The 27,580-nt window shown below is 41.6% G+C and overlaps 1 long non-coding RNA gene across 2 annotated transcripts; it reads right to left on the bottom strand.

The window, feature by feature from the left end:
- Window positions 1-1,146: 1,146 nt before the first annotated feature.
- Window positions 1,147-27,580, bottom strand: LOC136828609 (uncharacterized). Of its 2 annotated transcripts, none has more exons than XR_010850139.1 (4): window positions 27,465-27,580; window positions 7,597-7,806; window positions 6,852-6,998; window positions 1,147-5,780 (listed from the first exon to the last, which is right to left on the bottom strand). It is a non-coding gene; the product is annotated as an uncharacterized lncRNA (long non-coding RNA). The 2 variants fall into 2 exon arrangements; XR_010850140.1 differs by having other exon boundaries at window positions 3,129-5,780; window positions 6,802-6,998; window positions 27,465-27,574.

Raw genomic sequence — 27,580 nt, 5'->3', positions numbered from 1 at the left:
GGCCTAGTAACTTTGCCTAATCAGAACAAAAATTCTTTAAGTGTCCAGTTACTAGGTGGGACTGGGGAGGGCCTTGGTGGGCTTTCCTTTTCCTCTCTTTCCTTTAAGTTACTTTTGTAAAAACACTACTTAATCACATATTCATGACACATGTGACCTCATACGCTCAGCTTCAAATGTCCAGAAAAACACAAACTTGCTGCCTTCTCTTAAGTGAACATTATTCGAGTTAAGAAGGATTACTTCCCAGTGTCTTTCTTGACTCGAATCGTGAGCTTACTGGAGAGTAAAAGCCTCGGTTTCTTGGACTTTCTGCCGTTTGCAGCTTTCAGAAAATGAGGTTTCAATAAACTTGGTATAAATCTGTTGTCATTGATTCTGGTCTGTAATCATATTTCAACTTACAACAAACTTGATGACACTGAAACCTGTCTATGTATGGCAATCAATCTCCTACAATAAAAGATTTTGATAATTTTTTTTCGTTTTGCTAAACCCAGATTTTGTTGTTCAAAAGTGATAATTTTTTCCGTTTTGCTAAACCCAGATTTTGTTGTTCAAAAGCTCCAATTACCTGTAAAATACAAGCTAAGCAAGTTTATTTCATAAAGTCCAACGGAAGTGTAAATCTCAAATTCTGAGTCCGGGTGAGACTTTTAAGCAATTTAAACGGACATAGCAAGGGAATTACTGACATGGCTTAAGCAGTCAGGAAAATCCTGCTGAACAGACAGCTGGTTTTGAGAAGTGGACAGTGGTCCAAAATGAGTCCCAGGTTAGAGTTTAGCACCGTGGAACTGCTCTCATTCCATCAATATGAGTGAACGAGTTCTGTGCGAGGTGAAATGAAAAGTCTAGATGTCCTTATGGCCACTTAAAAGCCAAACCTATATCGTGAGTTCTTTGACCGTTTTTGTGGGGGTGTACTAAGGCATTTGTTCGTGCTAGGAGTGGGGAAGAGTGGGGGAAGAAGGGGGGGGGGCGTCTTGGGGGAATACTCGGTCATATGAACTTTTGCAAAAGGAGAATACTCACTGCTATTGTATTTTTTTTTCTTTTACTTCAGCTGTAAATTTTATACCAGTTGTTTGCTTTCATTTCAGTTGTAAATTGTATACCATGAGTTAAGATAAATGAAAGAATGCATATTTTATTTCAATTTTATTTCATAATTATATAAAACAATACAATCTTGATTTTATATAAAACAATACAATCTTGATTTTAATAAGCTGTAAAAACAATAGTGAAACTTACGTTTCTTAAGAGTAAAACCATCCTTTTGCATTTTCTACTGCAATCAAAGTTTTAATCTACTTGATAACGTCTATACTTCAGGCAAATGGGTCAAGGTAACTGAGCAGTTCAGTATTTAGATGTAAGAGCCTCAGCTTTAAAAGCCTCAGCTTTAAAGAGTGATAAATATGAAAAGCCACAAATGCGAGGGAAGGAATACATTATCACACACAATTTCGAGCCACCGTGTCTCCTCTTTCACATTAAAATGGAGATGTCATGTTTCGAAACTGTGCGTGAAAATATAATCTTCCTCGAATTTGCTGTCCATTCATATTTGAGGAGCTAAATGCACGTATTCCACAGAAAATACACAGAGCTCCTCAGCCAGCAAGAGCAACAAGGTACTTCCAATATTTTCTATGGTAAAGGTGTAATTAGCTCATTTACAAGTCAAATTTCCTGTACCAGGATTCCTTAAGAAATAGAATTTACCAAATAGCTCTGATACTGTTGCAAAATGTAACACACAAAGTAAAGCACAGAGAAAAATGCATTGGCTAATATTGGGTAAGAAATTTAACATTAATGGTTACATGATAATTACCTAAGAGCTGGTTCTTGTTAACGTTTTAACTAAAACAATAAGTTGTATACAGGCTCCTCTTGACATCACAATATTCATACATCATTTCTAAGATAAACTATTTGTGTCGATACAAAAATCAAGCCTTAGAAAAACAAAAACAAAACACAAACTCAGGCATTTAAATATTTATCATGCTACAGCTGGTTTTAAACACTTTCAATCTACCCTATTGATCGTCGTAAAGTTATCTAATCAAGCTGACTTAGTGAATTTAATCTGAAATGGAATAGAATATAAAATTTAGGCCAAAGACCATGCGCTGGGACCTATGAGATCATTAGGCGCTGAAAGGGAGAGTAAAAAGGTTTCCAAGTTGTAACAGGAGGAAAACTTCCTAGTTACGCTACGAAACAATTGTTAGAAGGTGGGAAGTAAGATAGGAGGGGGGGTTTCAGCCATGGGCCAAAGGGACGCCGCAAAGATCCTTAAGTAACGCCTACGGTTTTTTTTTCTAGCACCATTGACATATTACATTTATCCAAAAGACATGACATCAAACCAGAAGAAAGATTTAGCAGATTTCCACTACGGACAAAATTTCTTCTATGGATAACAGGTTACTAATGTCCTCCCTTGTAACGCCATTAAAAAGCACGCTTCTCTTGCCATTCCCTAAAAATAATCAGCCCTTTCCTGAAAAACATCCTTTTAGAGATTCCTCAGATTTATAGTACAAAGAAATTTGGCCATCGTTAATTTTCTACCTGTGGAGAGATCCCTCAGATATTAATTACTCTATAAATTGATACTCTTTTCTGCAACAAATATGCCCTCCCCTGTTTGTCGTAAACTCTATTACAGCCTGTTGGATTATCGCTGAAATGGGTTATCTAAAAGTCTCCCTTTGAGAACATAACCTCCCTTAAGACATTCCATTGGAGAACCAATCCACCTTTTCATTTATACCTGAATTCAATTTAATCCTATCAAATATTAATCCTCTTCTGAGCCTTCTTTAACGATTGCGCCTTCCTCGAATTTCTTCCTTTAGCCTTCAAGAACTATTACTTCAGCATTTCTTCTAAAAACTAGCTAGGACTACCATTTAAGAGCTATGCCTTCCTTACGCCTTTATTCAAGTTTTTTTTCTTAATATCAGGCTTTCCTTTGCAAAACTTCACGGAATGCAAACTTTTTTTAAACTACACGAATTTCGCCCACTTGAGGACCACGGACATTACACACGCACCATAATTACAAATAATTTCGCTGTACACAAGCGAAATGCTCAAAACCAGCTGGCAATTAGTATCTAAAATGTGTACACCTGCTTGAAAGCAGTTTTGTCGTTCTGTGGCTGGGTATTAATTGCAGGTGCCTGTCAAGGGAGTCAACAAAATATGAGTTACTTTAAACAAGTCTGCCAGGCTCTACATGCGACTGGATTACTGAACAACTGAAGTTTTGGTGACCGAAATCGTGAAATTTACAGAGCATCACTATAGCACATTTGATGGCTAGTGGGAAAGACCTTTGGAATTATAAAACACCCAAAACGCCCTGGAGAACAACGCAAAACAATCAAGAATTTATTGTAAAAACAATTACAGGGGACACCAACCTAGTTTCGTGAGAGAGAGAGAGAGAGAGAGAGAGAGAGAGAGAGAGAGAGAGAGAGAGAGAGAGAGAGAGAGAGAGAGAGAGAGAGAGGTGTATTACACTAACCCTTAAAGGCCCAGTGACAAGAACCATTTACAAACTCTGACAAATGATTCCCATTCAATTTAATGATTGCAACAATTAACAGGTTTTAACACTCCCATTGGACATTTACCAGGTCTTATCAGCCTCGACCAACCCAACCCCACAAATTTAGTATTGTTTGCTCAGTTTTTCCCCTTTACAATTAACGATTACAAATAGGATGGAATGATCTGATTTTCTTTTGTAAATATATAGGAAAAGTTTTATTTATATTTGTGGGGACCCTCTTTCCATATTACTTAAAATGGCAGTTCTTGAATTTCATCAATTTTTCTATTACAAAAATGACTCGGTATTTCCCCTGCCAAATTAGTGAACTGGACTAGAAAGAGGTAGTTGTTGCAGAGGGCAGCAAACATTTTCCTGTCCAATAGGTTTTGTGTGATACCAATTTGCCTAAAAGCAGTCCAATAAAGCTTTAGTCAGATGAAACATTGCATATACAGGTTAATGGCCAATGAACTGAACTAGAGCAGTTTTCTATAGAGGACGAAAACGAATGGAAATCTACCCAAATTTAGCGAAAGGCCGAAAGTTACTGCGTAAGAAGCATATAAACAGATGCTAAGTATTAGATGACTGCTTAGTGGAATAAAGATGTAAGAGGTTGAAACATAAGCAAGTTTTCCAAATTTATATGAACAGGTGATGGTAAACTGGATTTACATTTATCATTTTTAAGTCAGTAGCATGTTTTGGTGACTTGTTTAAAGTACTCGGGCGTACAGTGCATAATTCTACAAAAATAAATCCTACATGGACACTTTAGTTTTTTGAGGAAACTGATATATGGCTCAACTGATAAAATTGCAAAACAAAAATAAGCAACGGAAACTGGACTAGCAAAGATCCAAGTACAACAGTTTTCCTTCATTCTGCACATCTCAGGTTTTAATCATTCCATAATGTTCAATTTCCTCACTTGACATAGGTACCCTAAACAACACCTGAAGTACCTTTTAACCTCATTCACGATACTAAGTCTCCGAAAAACTATATTAAAAGTGACACAGCATTTAATAATTTTTCGGTTAAACAGCTTGCGTTCATGCAAATAGGTAATTAGTTTTTTTTATACAAAACAAAATTAGTAACTCACAATCAGCGAAGTAAAATTCATTCTGGTTCTTATTATTAAGTACAGTAATTATAAAGCATAGGCTTAAAGAGTTAAATGCCAGTCGATTAGGTTTCTAAACACTATAAGGCATATTACCAATTAACTTTCGTGCTTACTTCACATGCTCATAACAATGATAAGACTTTAAAGAATCAGCTGATGCACAAAAACTAATTTTAATTGTACTTCTAAAGGAATCAATCTTTTGATTCTAAGCAAAGGAAAACAATTGCACCTTCATAAAAACTCTTCTCAACTGAAAATAAGTTAAGACTTAAAAAGATGAGACTATTTCAGCTAATGTTAATTGTTCTTCTGTAGTAATCAGTCTTTTGACTTTAATCAAAGGAAAACGATTGCACCTTCATAGTAAACCTCGCAAATTTAAAATCAGTTCAAGACAATAAAACATGAAACCTCAATGCACTGCAGGTTACTTGGTGTAAATTTAGTCACGCCTTTTAAATCTTCCTTCATTACCTTACTACTAAGCCCGGTGAGCAGAGATTCAGTTAGCGAGTAACAAAAATGCAATGTGTAAAAGGACTGACTGGATTAACTTATAAAAACACCAATTACTTGGGTTAACTAACATTAGCATCAAGTCTTAACGTTTTTTCACCATAATGATGCACTGAATAGACATTTCATTAAGATTTCAAGGATTTACTCTATCTGTACAAGGGGAAAGTTGCACTACTACTCTTAACAGTGTACTGTATGTTCCAAGAATGGATTCTGTGTTCTTTATATAAAAAGATAAAGAACTGGTAATACTACATAAAATGTCTACTGAGTAATTTAAAAGCATTTACATCAAACTGATATTTCTCAAATGAAAATAATGAGTTCAATTCACATTGAGTACTGATAACTAGGATAAGATAAATACAATATTTAAATAACGTGTCATAACATAAAAACTATTTAGGGCTTCATGTGGTGCTTTATAATCAACAATGGCGTCTAATTCATCATTTTTTGGGGAGGAAATATCAGCAGTATATCTCCGTGTTATAAGCAAACGACTACAGGTAAATTCCTTCTTCAGAGCTGTGACTCACGTAAACCCTGTAAAAAAAGAAAGGCATTAGGTTGGTTTCTTTACATTCTTAAAAAAAAAAAAAAAAAAAAAAAAAAATTGTAGTCTACGTGATCTGATATAGTACAAGTAAAAGGAATACTGGGTATTTTTATGCCATTTTACAGCAATTATAACGTTAACAGAATAACTGATCAGAAATTATTACCTTTAAATCTAAGTATTCTTTAGTACCTTAAGTTAAATAGATTCTATTCATAAACTAACACATCCTTTGGTCCTTTGATTTAACTATGTGATCTTGACCAAAAGATTAATTATATAATAATCAACTAAATAAAACACAATACAGTACTCACCTTAAACCACTGACACCTGCCCTACCCCAGTCCAACAACTAACAACAACGACTGCCTATGCTACCCTAACCCACTGACTAAATTCTTCTGCAACTAACAAACTAACTAATGTGCTATCTTACCATCACCCAATGTACAATGTATTGTACCTTAACCTATTCTCTTGGCTGACCTAACTTTAACCCACTGACTGAAATAGCATATCACTGTCTAGTGATTAACCTATTCCGCTGCAATCCACGTGCTATCCCACCATCACCCAATGTACAATGTCTTGTACCTTAACCTATTCTCTTGGCTGACCTAACTTTAACCCACTGACTGAACTAGCATATCACTGTCTAGTGATTAACCTATTCCGCTGCAATCCACCGACTAATCTGTCACATGTTAATTCAGTGATTAACCAATCCCACCATAACCCTTCGATTAACATGTTCTACCTAATCCTTTGAAAATCCTGTACAGTTTTAAATTTTTCTAAAATGGATATTTTCAAACTTCTTACTGTAATGTGTGTGTGTGTTATAAAGGCAGACTATCCTACGTTGAAACTCGTGTAATTCACAGATTACAAACACAAAATACAGTGCATATTGACAAGATAAATGCAGAGCAAGTGCGTACATATATGCTATAATATTATCCCTCATATAATAATTTATAGTAAAATAGTAAATGAGATACGCACGCTAAATGTCACGCTCATCGCACTGTCCATCGTATAATTACGATACGCACCTCATGTCACTCTCAAGATAACTTCCTCATAATTCACTGACGCAAAATTAAGATGAGAACTTTGTATTTTTTTCTACTGTGACGTAGGTCGGATTGCAAATGACATATCCATGAGTCACTGGAATTTCGAAGTGTTAAGATGACTTCCTGTGAATAAAACAAAAATGTTTGAATTAGAAACAAGCTCACGAGTTATATTTCTGATGGTCAAGTGACTTGACAATACCTATTTAGACCTGCATTATCCCCGGAAAAAAGCTTTCAATTTGAAATTAGCACCACACAAAACAGAGGAATCTAAAAAATGTTTTAAGTACACACAAGATTACGACTGGTACATAAAAAAAATTCATGTTTAGCCTTTCTAGTTGAAAGATTATTTGAAATATAGAACTACATTCATCGTTGCACTGAAGTACATGATCTTTAGAAGGAAAAATGCTGCCTGCTGTAGTATTAGTTTCCCATTAGTGAAAGTTTTTTAAAAATGTCATAGTTCTCTTTAATGATCTAGCAAGTTTGTTTTTAGTCTTCAAGAGATCTTTCATTTTGCTAATAGACTTACACAGAATTAATGAAACGTGTAACTTTGCGCAGATCACATTAGCCTCTCCTCTAATATCCAGTTTGATTAAAAATTTAATGAAAAATGCATTTCTTCTCTTGAAATACGATGTAGCCTACCGATCCACCTCGCTTTCAGAATGCCATCAAACTTTTCAGATGACAATTCTCTTTTTCTTACCTTTGAAACATCCCAGTTGCTGCACCCAGCTGGTTTCTTGGGATGCTTCTTGTTCTCAAAATACGGCAGCAGAATTTTAACCAGCTTGCTCGTACAACAAATTACTGCAGAATTATAAACAACCTTTTCTTACAATACTTGACGTCAGAACTATAACCAGTCCTCTGAAAATTGCAAGTTCAAGCTTCTCCTCAGAAGATCAAACCGCTCCTGAAAGAGGATCAAAATTTAGTTTTGAGATTAATAAATAACTGGGTTTTACTGAATATGCCTGTGGCATGGACACTTTACTGCCCATTGCACTTTCAGATAAACAAAACAGACAAGAAATTTTGACTTGTATTCTAGTATGGCCTCGTAAATAATCTAAATTTATTTACAACTTCTATTAAGCCTTATTGGTAACTTCTGACAATCAACTTTATAAACTCAAAATGCATAAACAAAATTATCTTGCAACATCTGCTGAAGTTCGATTCATGCGCCAATTACTCCCAAGAGGTCAATAACAATTCATTGCAAAGTTAACATTTCTGTCTAAATAATTGAGATATTGCAGTAATATTCAATTTCAAAACCAATGACTTTAGTTGATTACCTGCTTTAATTTATTAAGCAATGCCCACATGCCTTAGTACAGTTAAGTAATGTTCAACGTCACTCCACATACACAAAATATCGACAAAATTTTATTATGTCAGTGCTTATTACAAGCTTCTGTAACAAGGCTGTGAAACTTATGGCATACGTAGTTATGGATAGCAAAGGGGGTTAATGGTCATAATAATGCAAGATGAATTCTTTTAAAATTGGCTTTCTTGAAGGTTCAACAGCCCCTGTATTGGAAGAATCTCAAACTTAAATGCATTGTCGAAGGTTTCCTCATGATGAAATTTAAGGCTGACGAAGGAACAGATATTCAAGAAAACCTTCCTTGTAGTTAAGGGGAAACTTCCAGCTTCGAAAATGCATTTATTTCTTATCCTTGCTTTTCGGATAAACTAAAATTTGAGACAGGCTATACTGCTACTTCAAATGACTGAATTTATTTGAATTTTTAAAGTTTACTCTCAGAATACTACCTCAAAAAGATTTTAGGCATATAACAATCTTTGTTAAAACAACAAATGAATGTTACCACTGGCTTGTGCTTTGTAAACGTGATATTCAAGTAATGCTGAACTAAATGTAATTTACTGAAATAAAACCATACGGAATATGACCCCCAAAAAATATTTAGCTAAAATGACAATAAGCACAGTACTGTCTTCGGAGTAAACCATGAAGTGGAAGCACAATATAGGATTGATTAATCAGTCATATTATGATCTGCAAGGGTTTTGATCTACTATAGAACTTCCTAATCTACTTAATTTATTTTGCAATTTACCATTACAGCTCACATAACACCGTAAAAGGTCAGACCTAAAATCAGCAACAATCCCCCGAATATATTTATGGACAAGTACATACAAGATGTGCAGAGGCGGGGAGGTGCAGTAACAAGTTAGACATGTTCTTTATATATGCGACGCAATTCTTTTGCTTTACTTGGCAAAACCACGAAGAACTACAGACACCATAATATTGTAAAGGATAAGCGCTAAAACCACAACAGTCCCTGAGTATATTTAAGGGCAAGTATATGCAAGCTGTACTGGAACAGGGAGATGCAGTGCCTTTCCGCGTGTAATCCCATGGGAGAGTCCTCTTCCCCTATCATTAAGTGTGTGTTGCCCTAAGAGTTGCCATAAGTCATTTATGGTCCATTCAAATTATTTGAATATTTTCCAACAAAATTGTTAAAAAAGCATGGCACAAAATCGTGATTCTCACAGGAGGATATCCAGATTGAACACAATAGGGATATAGAGGTATCCGTGGGGTAAGCTTGAATTACTCGAAGCCTGGTAACTGGTCACAGGCAGGTGAGTGACTGGACACCGACCACTCACATGTTGGTCAACTTTTTTCTTCAACAAAAAGGGAACACTGGATGAGTTGACCTTGGATTAAGTTAAACTCTCTCTTTTGCATGTTAAAAAATAAAAATGACATTTTTATGATAAATTATAGTTTCATATATACTTACCAAGTAACTACATAGCTACTATGTTTCATTTATCGGCAGCTTAAATTTGAAAATTCACGGTAGTTCCAATATTTTGGTATAGGTAACTTGCCCCACCCACTTTCGGGGAAGGATAGGTACAACGCTACTAACGAGCCCAATTTGTTTATGTCCTATGCACATGCGAGGGGAGGGAGGGCTGCTTTGATCATGTAGTTACTAGTTAAGTATAAAACTTTTATAAAAATCATTTTTATTTAAGTAACTTACCCAGTAATTACATAGCTGAATCCCACATTGACAGGTGGGATGCATGGGCATGTACTACTTAAAAAACATTCATGAATGGAGATGAATTTTAAAATAGCAAGTACAGTAGTTAACATTGATAAAATGTTAGTTGTAACCTACCTGGCGAGAGAGCTCCAGCAAGAAACAACTGCCTCTGATGCAGCTCATCTCGACTGTAGTGGCATGGCAGTGAAGCCAGAGGCGCCTCTACGTCAGTGGGGCTTTGATGCTGAGGAGTACTCCGATGGCTGCCAAAGCATACAACACAAAAGCCCTTGCCCTTGCCCTGGGCGCAGTAACAAATCAAAACCATAAAGCAAGTTACACATACACCAAGTAAAAGACCAGTTGCCATAACCCATTCATAACACAACACAACGAATGATGGGTGCTCCAAGTACTCAGTACAACCTAACTTCCCGAAACTCGACAACCTAAATTCAAGGCGAGTAGATAGAGGAATTTAAGAATACCCGCTACCCTTCATCCCCCAACACCATGCCAGCCACGGATAATGGGCAAAGGGTACTGCAGTTCTCATAAACAGTTTCGATATCACGTAGATAAAAATTCGCAAACACTGATTTGCACCTCCAGAAGGTAGATTGGAAAATAGCAGAGGGATAAATTCTGCCTGAATGAATCGAAATCGCTACTGCCCTAATTTCGTGGGCTTTAACCTTGCAGACTGGCAAGTCTTCCTCTTGAAACTTACTGTGCGACTCGGAGATCACATCTCTCAAGAAGAACGCCAATGCATTCTTGGATAAAGGATGGGTTGGATCCTTAACTGAACACCAGGGGTTAGGGGATGCGCCTCTGATACTCTTAGTTCTCTCTAGATAATTTAATGCTCTTACTGGACAAAGAGCTCTCTCTTGGTCCTTAGGACCTAGAGTGTCTGTTGAACCTTTGATTGTGAATGAACAGGGCCAGGGAAAAGATGGCATTTTATTCTTCACTAAGAACCCCATAGTAAAGCAACAGACCACATCTTGTGTGAATCCTACCTTCTTGCTCAGAGCCTATAACTCACTAATTCTCTTAGAAGTACCTAGAGTGACTAGAAATGGTGTCTTTCTTGTAAGATCCCTGAGGGATGTGGATTGAAGAGGTTTAAAAGGTAGACCTAAGAGCCATTTTAAAACATCTAGACCTAAGAGCCATTTTAAAACATCTAAGTTCCAGGATACGGAAACTGACCTCTCCTGTTTCACAGTGTCTAGTGACTTGATAAGGTCACCGATGTCTTTATCAGTTGATAGATCCAGTCCTCTATGTCAGAATACGGAGTTTGAGCATCGCTTTGTATCCTTTGGTCGTGAATGTAGCCAACCCTCAGGAAGACCTTAAAAGCGGCAAAAAATCTGCTATTCGCGCTACAGAGGTAGAAGAAGATGATACATTGTCTCTTCTGCACCAGCTGTGGAATACTGTCCATTTATTCTGGTAGATGGAGGAAGACTGACATCTACATCTCACAATTGCTCCTGCAGCTGATCTCAAAAAACCTTTCCCTCTGACAAGCTTCCTGACAATCTGAAGCCTGTCAGAGCGAGAGTGGATAGTCCTAGATGGAACTGGTGAAAGTGCGGTTGCTTGAGTAGATTTCGTCGCTGTAGAAGTAATTTTCGGAAATCTACTAGGAGATTGAGGAGATCTGGAAACCACTCCATCTGTGGCCAAAAAGGAGCTACCAGCATCATTGACACGTTGTCATGTAGGAGAAATTTGTTGATTACGTCTCTCACCATACTGAAAGGTGGGAAGGAGTAGACATACAGGTTCGACCAGTCCTGGAGCATTGCGTCCATTGCCCATGCGAGGGGGTCCGGGGCTGGTGAGCAATACAGGAAGTCAGTGATTCCTCGATGTTGCAAATAGATCTATCGACGGCTTTCCCCACCATTTCCACAGGTTGGTGCATACCTGCGGTTTCAGTGTCCATTCCGTGGGTAGGACCTGTTTGCAATGATTTAATTCGTTCACTATAACATCGAGTTTGCCCTGTATAATGCGGGTGACAATCTTGGTTTGGTTTCCTTGCGCCCAGAGAAGGAGATCTCTGGTTGCTTGATACAGTGAGAAGGAGTGTGTCCCTTACTGATTCCTTATGTAGGCCAGAGCGGACATATTGTCCGAGTGGACTATGGCTGTGGAGTTGCAAGTCACTGTTGAGAAGTGTTGAAGGGCTGAGTGTATTGCCTTAAGCTCCTTCACGTTGATATGAAGTTCTCTCTCGGGTAGTGACTATGTCCCTGAAACTTCCTTGTTTTCTAGGAGAGCCCCCAACCCAGACCTGATGCGTCTGAATATAATGTGAGGTTGGGGCTCAGAGGGTGTAGAGGTTTTCCTTCTGCAAACCTTCCTGTTACAAGCCACCATCGAAGGTCCTCTTTGATCTTGGGGGTGACTGGGAAAACAAAAGTCCAGAAGATTCTTCCTCTGCCAACTGGCTTTTAGAAAAAATTGTAGCACTCACGTGTGAAGTCTCCCTGATGGAACGAACTTTTCTATGGATGAGAGAGTTCCCAGTAAACTCATCCATTCGTTGGCCGAGCATGACAGGAGAGAGAGGAATTTCTGAACTGCCCAAACGCAGGCTTGGATTCTCTTGTTGGACGGAAAAGCCCGAAAAATCTGAAAGTTGATTTTCATTCCCAAATGTAGTATTGACTTGACTTGGGGCTAACTGGGATCTGTCTAGATTTATCAGCAGGGCCAACTCTTGGGCCAACAGAAGTCTTTTTTTTACGTCCTCTGTGCAACTTGATTCCAAGGGGGAGCGTAGGCTTGGAATCGGGGAGCGTAGGAGCAAGTCGTCTCTTTAAATAGAGACAAATGTTGATCCCCATAAGATGTAGCCATTTTGCTAATGGTGCGAGGACGTGGGTGAAAACTTGAGGGGGTGACAACAGTTTGAAGCACAGCGCTTGAAATTGGAAGACCAACCACAGATATTTCCTGGCCTCTGGGTGGACTGGAACGTGGAAATATGCATCCTGCATGTCTCTAGTTGCCATCCAATCCTCTTGGCGTATGGAAGACAGAACTGAGTGGGTTGTTTCCATTTTGAATTTCATAGTCTGAACGTAGAAATTCAGGGCGCTGATGTCCAGGACAGGTTTCCAAACTTCCTGATGATTTTGGGACGACAAACAGGCAGTTGTAAAACCCTGGCGTGTTGACATCTCCGACTATTTCTATGGCTCTCTTGGTGAGCAGAGGCAATACTTCTTGGGATAGGGCCAAATACCTCTCTGAGTCTAAGGAGTAGGCCACCAAGTTGATAGGAGAGGACACAAAGGGAATTTTCTCCCTGAATGGGATGGAATATCCTACTCTGATCGCCTCTAAAACCCAAGGTTCTACATTTCTGTCCTCCCACTTGTTCCAAAAATGTAGAAGCCTGGCACCCACTGGTACACGGAGGATAGTATCCTCACTTGCGAGAGGAAGTTTTGCTTGCTGACTTCTTGATTGGTTGAATGGACCTAGAACACACTCGGGAACGGGGCTGGAGTCTACCTCTACCGCCTCGAAATGCTTACTGTACAGGGGAAACTGTTCTAGGTGCAAACAATGAGTTAGATGAAGAACGTCCAGACTCCTCCTGGTGTTTGGTGGACTGGGCCAACAAGTCTTGAGTGGATTTCTTTTGTAGCTCCGTTGCAATATGTTCTACTGTAGCACTGGGAAAGAGACCATGCTGGTCTAAAGGAGCAAAAAGAAGTGAGGATCTCTGCGAGGGAGTGACCCCTTTGGAAGTGAATGAACACCACTGCTCTCGCTTCTCAAGTACTCCCACCACGGACAAAGCTGCCAGATCCTGGGAACCATCCCTGGTCGCTTTATCCGTGCATGAGAGCACTCCCAGCCAATCTGTAGCGAAGTTATCTGTTTTCTTCGCTAAGGTGCCGACAGTCCAATCAAGAAAACTTAAGATCTCGAAGACTTTAAAGATACCCTTAGTCAAAATGCTCAAGTTCTGGAGTCGTGAATAAGACCTTGGATGAGGAGAAGGTAGATCTCCATGGCGAGTCAATTAAACTGGAGAAATCCCCTTGGAAGAAGGCAGTAACTCCCAACGATGGCACTTCTCCAGTAACTTAAGGTAAGTATCCCCTCTTGGATAAACGAGGAGGAGGAGTGCAGAATACCGCTTTCCCCATACCCCTCTTTTCTGTCAACCAGCTCTCAATGCTTGGCAGATCCTTCTTTGAAGACGACGAAAGAGCCATCTTAGGCAGCCTTGAAGCTTCCTTAGGCTGTCTCATAATAAAAGATGAACCCGGCAAGGCCGGAGTCACTGGCGAAAAGAAGTCCGGGTAACAAAACAAGAGGTGCTTCAAAAGAGAAGTGTAGGCTGATGAAGGCTGACCCTGTTCTATGTCCTCTTCTTCAAACGAAATGGGTGAGTCAATTCCTCTGACTCCTGAGTCACTGTCAGCTTGCGTAACAGATCTGGAATACTGCCTAAGCATTGCTGAATTGGTTCTAGAGCAGGATCCTGAACCGAACGGGAAGTGGAGTGTGGCGCCGGATGCCTGGATGAATTTGGCGCCAGCTCAGAAGGGGAGCGATCGCACACTGACGACCATGCGCAAACTACATGCCGATCTGGTTTCACAGGCACATTGGATCCTCTAGATCCCATTGTCTCCTTGGATCCCACAAAACACCTGGATCCCGCAGATCCCACTGGACGAATGGATCCCTCGGCTCCCGATGGATGTTTGGATCCCTCAGATCCCACTAAATGCCTGGATTCTTCCATTCCCACTAAATACTTGGATCCTCCAGATCCCACTAAACAGGATCCATTGGATCCCACTGGATGCCCGGATCCCTTGGATCCTGAAGCACCATTGGAGATCCGCTTGGGCGACAAAAACCTAAGCTCCGACACAGACACTAAGGGTGACACATTAGATGGATCATCCCAAAAATTACATGAAGGTTTGGGACTCTGATCCCAATCTCTGTTCTGCTTGCAGGGGATCAGAAAATCAGACTCAGCCAAGGAAATCGGCCTTTTCAGTGGCCTGCATGCATGCACTTTTAAAGCACCAGCCGGGCTTCTGACTTGCTTTGTACTTGGATTCATCGGATCCCGAATTCAAATCACTCGACGTAAGGGCATGAATTCCAATGTGGACGTCTTTCCAGTGGCTGTCCGTCGAGTCTTGGGAATCTTGAACAACAGGCTCGGTTGAGGGGGCGACTACCAGTGGGCAAACCCCCACACACCTCCCTGTGACTTATGGCTTGCCTCCTCCCAGGTTTAGGGGAGTTTGACGGGGACCTTTGTCTAGGAGCATCGGTGGAACGAGTAGCCACCTCTTCCACTGATACAACACTTGCACCGAGATCATTGGCACTAAACTTATCCATAAGGCCCCTCATTGAAGCCCCTATTTGAGCCACAATGTTAACTAAGAGACCAAATTTCTGGTCCATTTTGGCTTTCAGACTGGCGATGGCATTGGGTTTGGAAGGTTGGAAGTTGGATAATGGAGTCACCGGCAAAGTCAGAGGCCTGGTGATAGGGGAAAATGCAGATATGATTCTGAAGGGCTTGCGAAACAGGAGAACCCTGACTAACTAAATTATTAGTTTCAGCCTTAGCCGCCGCTCTCCTATGTCTGTTTTTCTCAGGTTCATCTAAGTAATTGGTCAAAGTTTTCCATTTCCCCTGATCCCAATATTTGCATTCATCACAAGTCAAGACGGAAGAGCAAGTTTGTCCTCTACATTGACTACAAATGGTATGAGAGTCATAATTGATAAAAGTCAGTCTGGTATTGCAGCCTTTGCTGCAAAACCTACTGCTAGCAGAACTAGAGTCAGACATCTTCATAAAAAGCAAAAGTCCAAGCTAAATAAGCTAATACAATTAGTGTAATCGCTACCAAGACAAAGAATACTCCACCATAAACGATGAAAACCACTTGGAGAATTATATTAAATCAAATGGAAGCTGAAGTCAACAACCATATTAAGCTGTTAACAGGCAGAAATGAATTGGGCTCGTTAGTAGTGTTGTACCTATCCTTCCCCAAAAGTGGGGCGCTGGTTACCTACACCAAAATATTGGAATGCTACCGCAAATTTTAAAATTTAAGCTGCTGATAAATGAAATGTAATAGCTATGTAGTTACTTGGTAACTTACTTATATAAAAATTATCTTTAAAATCTGGTAGTGTTCTTGTGAGAATACAAACCATACAGATTTACTTGATATTAAGAAATATTTGAGATATGCTGTACAAACACAGCAAAGTTTAGCTACATATGGTTTCAAGTGCTTCCCATATGCAGCCCCTAGGCTTTACACTGATCCTCTACTTGATACTAGGATGACTTAGAATACTGTATACAGTTCTTCAGGGAGAAATGTAGACTTGCTTATTAACTGAGCGTTATGATTGAACAAGTGATATTTATTTTTTTACAATAATACCAATTCTCAATACTGTATTGGAATTATTTTGCTATGTTCAGTCTCCTTAATTGCCTAATACTAAAATGCTACTACAATTCATTGGGAATTTATCATTACCAGTGAATGTTAATACCAACTTGGACTTTTTGTAAGTTCTTCCTGATGTTCCATAAATGGTGGCGTATGATCCAGAAATGTAGGTACTTGGACAATGCTGAAATCTAACTGGTTATTTTGTTTCATGTTTCACCTATCAAGTGGGATTTTGGGCTTCAGTTCATGGTCATGGCTCCTTTAGTGCAGATCTCCACTGAATAATTTGGGTTGTTTCCTATATTAAGTGCTCAATTTTATACTCTACCTGGACAAGCAATTATCTTTCTTTAGTAACATTCAAAACTTCCTAATTCTTGAGACTGCCATACAGTGAAAGTTCCAAAAAACTAAGAGACAGATGTAAAAATACTCTAAATGATTACAAAGGTTCTTCCCTTGAAGAATCACTCCTTTCAGCATGGATATTTGTTGTCTGTAAATCATTTAATCAAGTGACATAACCACCATACTGTATTGTCTGGAGATTTCCTAAAACTAAGGAGCAGCTGTTGTTCTGTGGCAACTGAATACACTTTTTGTAATCAAGAACTATTGTGTCCAGGATGTTGACAAAACAGATGAACTACATACTGGTAAGCATATATTCATGTGAAGAAAGCCTCTTAAGGATATGTGGGTGCTTTGGAGGGGGGGGGATTAAGAGGGAATCCAAGAAGGTACAAATCTCTTGTCCTGTTGTAGGCATGTAGACAACGTTTCCACTTACTGCAGGTGTCTTACATAGAAAAATAATAAGTACGCAAGCATAATTATGCACGATAGTGTGTTCTGCCAGTAAGTCCTTGACTTGCACCTGACAAAGTCACTCAGGAAATTTTGTGGATGACTCTCATCCAGATATACATACATACACAAAATACTGAACATCTTTGGAAAAACGTCAAAGGCTGGGTTACGAATCACGTAACTCATCAAAGTATTTTGGGCAATATATATCTCTGCATCTTTTTTGTTACCAAGTTTCTAGAGGAAAAGCAGCAGCACCATTTTCTTTTTACAATATTAAGTCAGCACTACCCTCCTCAGCCTGAAATCCAGTGGCCTTCAACATAAAAAGACAAAAAGAAATCAGTAGTAGCTTATACCCAAGCAAATTCTGCACTTTCTGATTCTGATTAAGGAGAGTTTAATGAATATTTTCAAAGTAATACCATGAACTAAATGAAGTGAGGAGGGTCTGGTGGCATCAAAGCCAAAAAAAAAAAAAAAGTTAAGTATACCTTAGTTTTACCAGACCACTGAGCTGATTAACAACTCTCCTAGGGCTGGCCCGAATGATTAGACTTACTTAATGTGGCTAAGAACCAATTGGTTACTTAGCAACGGGACTTACAGCTTATTGTGGAATCCGAACCACATTATAGCGAGAAATGAATTTCTATCACCAGAAATAAATGCCTCTAACTCTTCATTAGCCGGCCAGAGAGCCGAACTCGCGCCTAACGAGGGCAAGGCCACAACTCTACCGACTCGCCCAATTAAGAGCTAAAAAACCCACCCCAAATGCCAGATAAGGACCTGGTTCCAGAGATTATGTTAGATCACAGCCCTGTCATTTATAAATGCATAGGTTGGATGAGGAGGTCCAGTGGGGGAAAAGCCTACCAACCTGGTAAGGACATGGTGCCCCAAGTTATGTTTGGTTATGCCACACCCCTATTATTTAAATTTGCAATGCCCTTTAGTTAGGTTAGCTGATGAAGTCCAGAAGGGCAAAGTCTCTCAGCCAGGTGAAGGCCCAGTGCCCTAGGTTAGGTTGTGTGTGGACAGGTCAGGTTCCAACAGTATTATCTATTCTAATTTAATGTGCCTAGACCCTGCAACTTTAAAGACCCACAACTCTTGGTTGGATTCAGTTAAATACAGCCTTGCCTATAGTTATTCTGAGTTTTCCCACAACCAAAAACCCTGGTTTCCAACTAGGGTCCCCATAATTGTAGTATATAATAAAGGCCCAATATCTCTAAAACCACTAATTGGCCATGGCAATGGACGCCAATGTTCAAAGCACTACAAAGCATAGAAAAATATTTTCATCTCCAGAGTGTGATCAAAGTTTTAAAGTACAAATTTACAAATTTATCAGTTAACTGAAACTCATTATCATTTTGGTATTATTTTACTTTAAACCAATACTCCAGGTTTAAAGTTTTTATATTTGCCATCTTAAGCATCCTTAACAAGCATAGTAGAAAAGCCATGCTCATATCTTTTGCAATTTTTCTGACGAATTTTGCTACCTCTTTGGATTTTTTCTAAGCCTTCCATTTATAACAACACTGTCAAGGGAGTGGAGCTCTTGACAGGAATTTGCGTCCAAGTTCACTTTGGGTAAGTATAGATTACTTATAAGGGATATCTGTAATTTTCACCCTGAACTGTAGATAGGTGGGGAAAATGCTGAAATGTGATTGGTTGTTTTATAAATTTCAAGTGTTGATTGAAAAAATTAGCTTTCCTTTGTCATGGCCCTTTTGGTCTACTTGTGTTGTTCTTGGTCTGTTTATTATTTTGCCCGCATTGCTAAATGCCACGACAGATTTCATTCTCCTCACCGAGATACTTGTTTACCTTCAGGAACGCGTGTTTTATCCCGTTCTTTGCAGTGTACCACATGCAAGTATAGAGGAGAACAGCACTTATGGTATTGTAGTGCTACAATCTAAAGTGAAGAGAAAGAAAAGATGGTGATATATTTTCTTAGTTATTTCAAAAGTACATACTTGAAAGGTTCACACATTCCAGCACACACCCTCCACCTCTTTAGTTACGTTTCTTCATGAACCACTATTTAATCTTCGACAGTTTGATACCAAGCGGGGTAATTCTAAGCCAGCTGTCCGCGGTGAGCTAGCCTATGGCAATTGACGTTTTCCTATGTTATTTTACCTGCTGAACAAGAATTCAAAAATGAAATTTTTATGATAAAATAACGTTTCACTTATACTTACCCGGTAGTTACATATAGCTGTCGTCTTTGACGTCACGGCAGTATTCAAATTTCGCGCTAGCGCTATCGTTACAAAAGGTGATCCCTCTACCCCCGCCCTCTATCGGGGTATCGGGAACCGTCCCAAGAACACTTCATAAGTTTTTGCCCAACTGCCCAGGTGAGGGGAGGAGGGAGGGTTATGATTATGTAACTACCGGGTAAGTATAAGTGAAACGTTATTTTATCATAAAAATTTCATTTTCACTTATACAACTTACCCGGTAGTTACATATAGCTGATTGGCACCTTGAGGAGGTGGGGCCCTGGCAGCTAATAAAATTCTTGGAATTATCTACTTGCAACAAGTTAGACATAGGTTCCTTACCTTTAAAGGTAGCTGACTCAGTGGTTACTGCCTCTGTAGTCTGCTGGCCTTTATATTGTGCCGAGAGGATATAAAGGGATCCGTGTGTCGGACACAATAAAAACAGTACCTGCCGTAGAGAACATGGCTGCGTGCGGACAAGTCTGATGCCCTTGATCAGGCGCAGTACAACGAACAACAAAACGAGGGATCACCTAACATTACCATAAAAACCAATACCAAAGATTAAAAACTGGAAGATACTAACACATCATGTATCTCAGGCAACCTTCAAAAAACAACAACCCCAACACCAAGGTGAAAATGTTAGTTAAGGAGCGGACTCCTTTTCACCCTCCCCCAACACCGTGTCAGTCGCAATAAAGGGCCCCAGCGTACTGCACTCTTCGAAAACAGTTTGCACGTCCACTAAATAATGCGATGCAAACACTGACTTGCATCTCCAAAAGGTGGACTTAACCAAGTCCTTCACAGATAAGTTTCTGCTAAAGGCTACAGAAGTCGAAACCGCTCTAATCTCGTGCGCTTTTACCTTAAGAATACTCATCTCCGAGTCAGCACACTGCTCATGAGCTTCTTTTATCAGGCTTCTCAAAAAGAAAGAAAGGGCATTCTTAGAGAGAGGCCTCGAAGGATCTCTAACCGAGCACCAGAGGTGGTCATTGGGACCTCTGAGCTTCTTCGTTCTCTGAACGTAGAACTTGAGAGCTCTCACAGGGCAGAGGTACCTTTCGGGTTCTTCGGGACCGACCAATTGGGAAAGGTCCTTAATTTCAAACTCTCTTGGCCAAGGTCTAGACGGGTCTTCGTTCTTGGCTAAGAAACCAAGAGTAGACATACATACTGCCTTCCCCTTAGCAAAGCCTACTCTCTTGTCAATCGCATGTAGCTCACTTACTCTCCTGGCCGTAGCCAGAGCTACCAAAAAAAGAGTCTTTTTCGTGAGATCCTTCAAGGAGATATTCGCCATCGGTTCAAAGGACTGAGACCGTAACCATCTCAGCACTACGTCAAGATTCCACGCCACTGGTCTCTTCTGGTCTCTCTTTGACGTATTAAATGATCTAATCAGATCTGAAAGGTCTTGACTCAAAGACACTTCAAGACCCCTATGTCGAAAGACCGAAGCTAACATGGCTCTATACCCTTTAATGGTAGGTACAGCAAGCTTTTTCTCTCTGTGGAGGAACAAGAGAAAATCGGCCATCTGGGCTATAGACGTCGAAGAAGAAGACACGCCTTCTCTTCGACACCAGGACCTAAACTGTGTCCACTTCGCCTGGTAAACATTGTCGGAGGATTCTCTTCTTGGCTTCGCGATAGCTTCCGAAGCCTCTCTTGAAAAGCCTCTCTTTCTGATGAGTCTCCTGACAGTCTGCAGGCGACAAGATGAAGAGCGGACAAGTTTTGGTGGAACCTCTGAAAGTGCGGCTGTCTGAGTAAATCTGGTCTCTCTGGCAGAAGTCTCGGAAAGTCTGACAGTAGGTTTAGAAGGTCGGGAACCACTCCTGGACGGCCAGAATGGAGCCACCAGAGTCATCCTTACGTTTCGATGGCTTGAGAACTTCGAGATTACCTGCCGCAGGATCTTGAACGGGGGAAAGGCATACAGGTCCAGGTCCGACCAGTCCATGAACATTGCATCCACGAAAACCGCTTTGTTGTCTGGAACTGGAGAGCAGTAAAGGGGCAGCCGAGTCGTTTTGTCGGTTGCAAAAAGATCTATGAGCGGGCGTCCCCATATCTTCCAAAGCTCCTTGCAAACTAGGGGATGTAAAGTCCACTCGTTGGATAGGACCTGGTTCTTTCTGCTGAGAAGGTCCGCTGCTACATTTTTCTCCCCTTGAATAAATCTCGTTACTAGTCTGGTCCCGATCTCCTCCGTCCAAACTAGAAGCTCCCTCGAGGTCTCGTAGAGGGACCACGAGTGAGTGCCCCCCTGTTTCCGAATGTATGCCAGAGCGGTCGTGTTGTCCGCCTGGACCAAGACGCATTTGCCTTCCACTTCTTTTTGAAAGGCTAACAGGGCTAAGTGAACCGCTTTTAGTTCTTTTCGATTGATATGCCAGTTTCTCTCTTCTCTTTGCCACTGGCCCGAAACTTCTTTTGTCCCCATAGTCGCTCCCCAGCCCTTGTCCGAGGCGTCGGAAAAAAGAGTTAGGTCTGGGTTCGGAAGCTGAAGAGGAAGTCCTTGTGACAGCCTTCCTTCTGACCTCCACCAACGGAGGCACTCCTTTATCTTTTCCGAAATGGCGAAAGTGAAGGAGTCCGGGAACTGTTTCCTGGGCCACTTCTCTTGCAGGTAAAACTGCAGTGGTCTCAGGTTTAAAGCGCCCCAGTTTTACAAACTTCTCCACTGAAGTTAAGGTTCCCACGAGGCTCATCCATTCGTTCGCGGAACAAATCTTCCTCTGCAGAAAGTCGTCTATCTTCTGCAGGCATGAGGCTATCCGTTGGTTGGGCAGAAAAGCCTGAAAAGTCTGAGAGTCCAGACTCACTCCCAAATAGACAATCTGCTGACTGGGAGTAAGGCAAGACTTCTTCTCGTTGATAATGAGGCCTAGAGACTTCGTTAATTGAAGAGTCTTTGATAGGTCCTCCAAACAGCTCTCCCCTCGAAGCAGCTTTGAGCAGCCAATCGTCGAGGTACATGGAAACTCGAATTCCTTCCAGGTGAAGATGTCTGGCTACTGACAACAGGATCCTTGTGAAAACTTATGGGCTGTCGACAGACCGAAGCAGAGGAACGGAACTGATAAACCTGTCCCTCGAAGACGAACCTCAGGAACTTCCTTGAAGCTGGATGTATCGGGACGTGAAAATAAGCGTCTTGGAGGTCTATCGAAACCATCCAATCCCCCTGATGTAAAGACGCCAAGACCGACTGAGTTGTCTCCATGGAGAATTTTGTCTTCTGAATGAAGACATTCAACGCACTCACGTCCAGGACGGGTCTCCATCCCCCTGATGCTTTCGTAACCAGGAACAGACGATTGTAGAAACCTGGAGATAGAGGGGCATGAAGCTGTTCTATCGCTTCCTTCTCCAGCATGGCTCGGACTTCTGAGCGAAGGGCGTCTAGTTTCGCGGAGTTGTGCGAGTACGCCTGTAAAGAAACTGGAGCCTCCACTAAAGGAGGTTTGGAAAGGAAGGGGATGGCATATCCTTCTTTAAAACTTGGATCGTCCAAGGGTCTGCCGAGATCTGTTGCCACTCTTGCCAGAACCTTTGCAGTCTGGCTCCTACAGCTGAATGGAGGACAAAGGTTCATTTCTTCTCTGGGGCCGTCGAGGTTCTAGGCGTGGCTTTGCCTTTTCCTCTGGCCCTGCCAAAAACACGTTTAGAGGGTCTTCCTTTATACTGTCCATACGAGAAAGCGGGGGACGAAACACCGCGCACAGAAGCGGTAGAAAGCACAGGTCTCTTCGCTTTCTTGGCAGACTGCGACAAAAGATCCTGGGTTGACTTCTGGGCTAATGCCTGGGAAATTGCAGCAACTAACTCTTGCGGAAACAGATGAGCCTTGTTTAAAGGAGAAAACAAGAGAGCCGACTTCTGGCTTGAAGAAACACCTTTTGCTAGGAAGGAGCACCAAAGTTGCCTCTTTTTGAGAACCCCTGTCGTAAATAAAGAGGCCAGTTCTACTGCACTGTCGCAGATGCCCCTATCCATGCAATCCACTACTCCTACCACATCATCCAAGAGCTCGGAAGGAAGATTAAAATCCTTAATCTTCCTGGCTAAGGCCGCAATCGCCCAGTCCAGGAAGCTCACAATTTCAAGAGTCCGAAATACGCTCTTGAAAACTTGATCCAGTTCGGAGGACGTAAAGAAGACCTTCGCAGAATTAAGTGCGGTCCTCCCTACTGGCATCCATGAGACTGGAGAAGTCCCCTGTGCGGAGGCAGCCACACCCAGGAAAACATTTCCCCAGTCTCATACCAACTCCGGTTACGGAAGGAACGACGAGGAGGGGAAGACAGAAGACGTTCTTTCCAATTTCCCTCTTCTCGGCCAGCCAAGCATCCATCTTCTTAAGGCCTTTCTTCGCCGAGACGGACAGGACAAGTTTGGTAAAGTCCGAAGAAGAAACAGAAGCCTTGTCCCTCTTGTACTGGGACCCAGGAGACGGAGGAGCCGCAGGCGAGAACGAATCAGGGAAGTTCTCAATAAAGAACTTCAAGAGCTTCTTGTAGGAAGAGAGTTGCGGAGACTTCTCCTCCTTACACTGCTCCTCTAAGCCCGAGAGGAGTTCGTCAGAAATTGGGGATAAGTCCAGCTGGACAACATCTTCATCCAAGTCTCCTTGAACTGAGACTTGAGTTACACGAGCGGGGGCTGGAAGGCTAGTGACATATTCTTGCTGTGTCACCGAAAGAGATTGAGCCTGTTGAGGAGCCATCGGAGGCGCCAAAGGAGGCGCAGTTGATACAGCAACCGAAGGTGGCGCCAAAGGCGGAGCCGTCGTTACCACAACGACAGGAGGCGTCAATGAAGGCGCAAGCGGCGGCGCTACCGGAGCGGCAGACATAGTCGTCGAGGCGGGCGCCGCTGGTATCACAGGAGGCGCCAAAGGAGGCGCAATCGGCACAGCAGCCAAAGGTGGCGCCAACGGAGGCGCAAGCGGCGGCGCTACCGGGGCGATAGAACGAGGCGATGTGGTGGGCGCCGCTGGCATCGTAGGAGGAGCCAAAGAAGAGACTTGATTTTTAGACAAAAGTTGTAAAATCGAGTCCAAACGGGCGTTAATTCCGTCAATCACAAGCTGTTGAGGTCCATCGAATGCTGGAGCAGGCGCCACAGGAACAGGAGACACAGGAGTCGCTGGCGCCAAAGGAGCAGGCCTATCAGATGTAATCGTCTGACAGGGAGGATCCGCCGATAACGAATGAGACGAGTCCGACAAAGAAAGCCTCTCCGGTTCTGCCCAAAAGCTACAGGAGGGGGAAGGATCCTCCAGAAGAGCCTTCTTCTTAGGAATCTTCAATGGAGAAAGCAGACGAGACCTCTTCAAAGGTCTAGAAGAGTCGCGAAAACGCCAACCTCTAGGCAGGGAGGAACTCCAACTGGATCCACTCGACACTCTCCGCTCCTCACCTTTTCGGTGGTGAGGGCCAGCAGCCTGGGAAGCGGCAACAGGACTGCTTGAGGGGGCAACTACTCGGGAGCAGGTCCCACTCACCTCCTTTCGGCTTTCGGCATGCCTTCTCCCTGGAACCTGGGAGCCTGACAGGGGCCTAGACCTGGGAGCGTGAATGGGCCGAGAAGCTACCTCCTCCACAACACTTACACAAGGCACAACACTCGTATTATCACTGCGGTCTACTAACCGCTGCAAATTGTCCCCCATTTTCTGCATGGAAGACATAAACGCATTAAGGACTGACACGGTATCAGGATTGGGAGAAACGGTGTCCGGGGTAGGTAAAACTACAGGAACTACAGGGGGAGCAGGAATAATAGGATTTACAAAAACCTCTTGACTACCTCCTGACCTCGAAGACCTAGAAGAGGCCTTCCTAATCCTATCTCTTTCTAGCTTCTTCATGTACTTCCCCAAAGCACTCCAGTCAGACAAAGTTAGAAGTTCACACTCGTTACAAGTCAAATCAGCAGAACATTTTTGCCCCCTGCATGAAAAGCACGAAGTGTGCGGATCTAGACTAAGCTTAACAAGCCTGGTTTTGCAGCCTTTGCTGCAAAACCGGATACCACTAGAACCAGAATCAGACATAATAGTCCAACTAATAACAACTCTCAAGCAATAACTAGCGCCAGCAAAAAACAACAAACCGAGTACTTCACCTAAAAAGGAATTAGAAGTTCGAATTGTTGAGAAATACTACCAGCAGCAGAACCGTATTACCGGTTCGGCACGGCAAAAACTAATGAAGTGTTCTTGGGACGGTTCCCGATACCCCGATAGAGGGCGGGGGTAGAGGGATCACCTTTTGTAACGATAGCGCTAGCGCGAAATTTGAATACTGCCGTGACGTCAAAGACGACAGCTATATGTAACTACCGGGTAAGTTGTATAAGTGAAATAATATTTTGTTGGTCAGCTGTAACTAAAATGTAATTAACCCTTGAAAACTGCACATCTGTACCAGTGGGCAGAGAGAACCGCTAGTGGGTCACACACAGCTCAAGGTTAAATTACAGTTTAGCAGCAACCAACCGGCAAAATATTACCTTAAAATCTTGTAAAGCAAGTAAAATAACATAGAAAAACATCAACTGCCATAGTCTAGCTCCACTGCACACTATTCAAAGCTTTCGTAAACGGGAAACAAAACAATACCATTTCCGCTTTCAACTTGGGTGGCCTCTATAGGTCGCCATAGCAGAATGGTGCTGCGTGCCTTATCTGCATTTTTAAATATTACTGCAAGCTTGTATGTTCTGACAAGAGGCAATTAACTTTAAATTTTGTTCAGCAAGTAAAATAACATAAACCGTCAATTGCCAGTCTCTCACAGTTCTCGCTATGCGCAGAAAACCGGCAACTGGTGATTGGTGAGCCAAAAACTAGCCCATGCATGTTAAGGCTTAGAATCAGTAGTACTAGTAATTAATGAAAAGTCCCTTTGGAACGGCTCCCACTATCTATTTATTCGCCCTTCTTTTTACGCTTGTTTTTCGTGTTCCAAATGACATATATAACAGGAAATACAATAAGGTATCAAAACTTTTTCCCAAGTTATTTGCCCCATCAAAAAACCCAAATTCCCAAAGGGTCTCCCTTACTGTTAGCTATTCTCAAAAGGGTTTTACCACACCAGTTCTAAGATAATTTACAGCTTAACTATAGCCAAGCAACAAAATATTAAATTCATGTTCAGCAAGTAAAGTTCTATTGAAAATGTCAACTGCCATAGCCTAGCTCACCGTAGACAGCCAGCTTAGATCTACCCCAAGCGGCCCTCAAAATCTAAGAAAGTCCTGACCAGCCTAACGGTATCAGTGCTATTTACTGACATTCATGATCCAGGCGAGGGTATGTTTATAGGGGTGAAGCATCCCCAGTTTAGTATGGATGCAGTCCGCTAGGTTAGGCAAGGTACAGGGTCGAGGTCTAGGAGGACCAGCATATTAGGTTAGGTTCGTCAGTTGAAAATGCAATGTTTCAAATTAAAATTTTACCATTGTTCTTTTAATGTTCCCACATAATATGACAAATGAGTGTGCAGGTCCTGTAGGGCACATCTGGTGAAGTGGTACCAAGCAAGAAGCCTACTCTAAGTAGTTGAGACAATTGTTACTGTCAAATATGCCCTACCCTATTACCATATAAGAACATAGCCTAACCTGGTATTTTTCAAGATATTTTAGCATGTGGCTACTATACTTAAAATTTGCAAACACTTTATTAGTAGTTGCTTACCACAATTCATGTACAGTAGAAACTCATATCCCTATCAACATTCGACGTGCCCTTCCGTTCAATTCATCTTACGCCAGCCTTCTGCTCTCACGGGCTCTTGTTTTGGGGGAGCCCCTAACAAAAGCAGGCATGTTTGTATTAGGCTAGCGAGAAATCAATTCGACATGCCTAAATATAATACTCTACTCCTTTTACACGGTCCTTTATCATAGTCTATTAGTAACATCATTCAAATTACCAACCTTGAACCACTGCGCTTCTCCCGACACCGAAAATATGAAACACAATCGACTAGCGAATACTGTCTTCTCTATCATGGACCGGGAACAATTGCAGGAACAGTGGAATACACCAAGGC

This window comes from Macrobrachium rosenbergii, chromosome 43 (genome assembly GCF_040412425.1).
Source record: "Macrobrachium rosenbergii isolate ZJJX-2024 chromosome 43, ASM4041242v1, whole genome shotgun sequence".
NCBI lineage: Eukaryota > Metazoa > Arthropoda > Malacostraca > Decapoda > Palaemonidae > Macrobrachium > Macrobrachium rosenbergii.
This window is presented reverse-complemented; position numbering and strand designations above follow the sequence as displayed.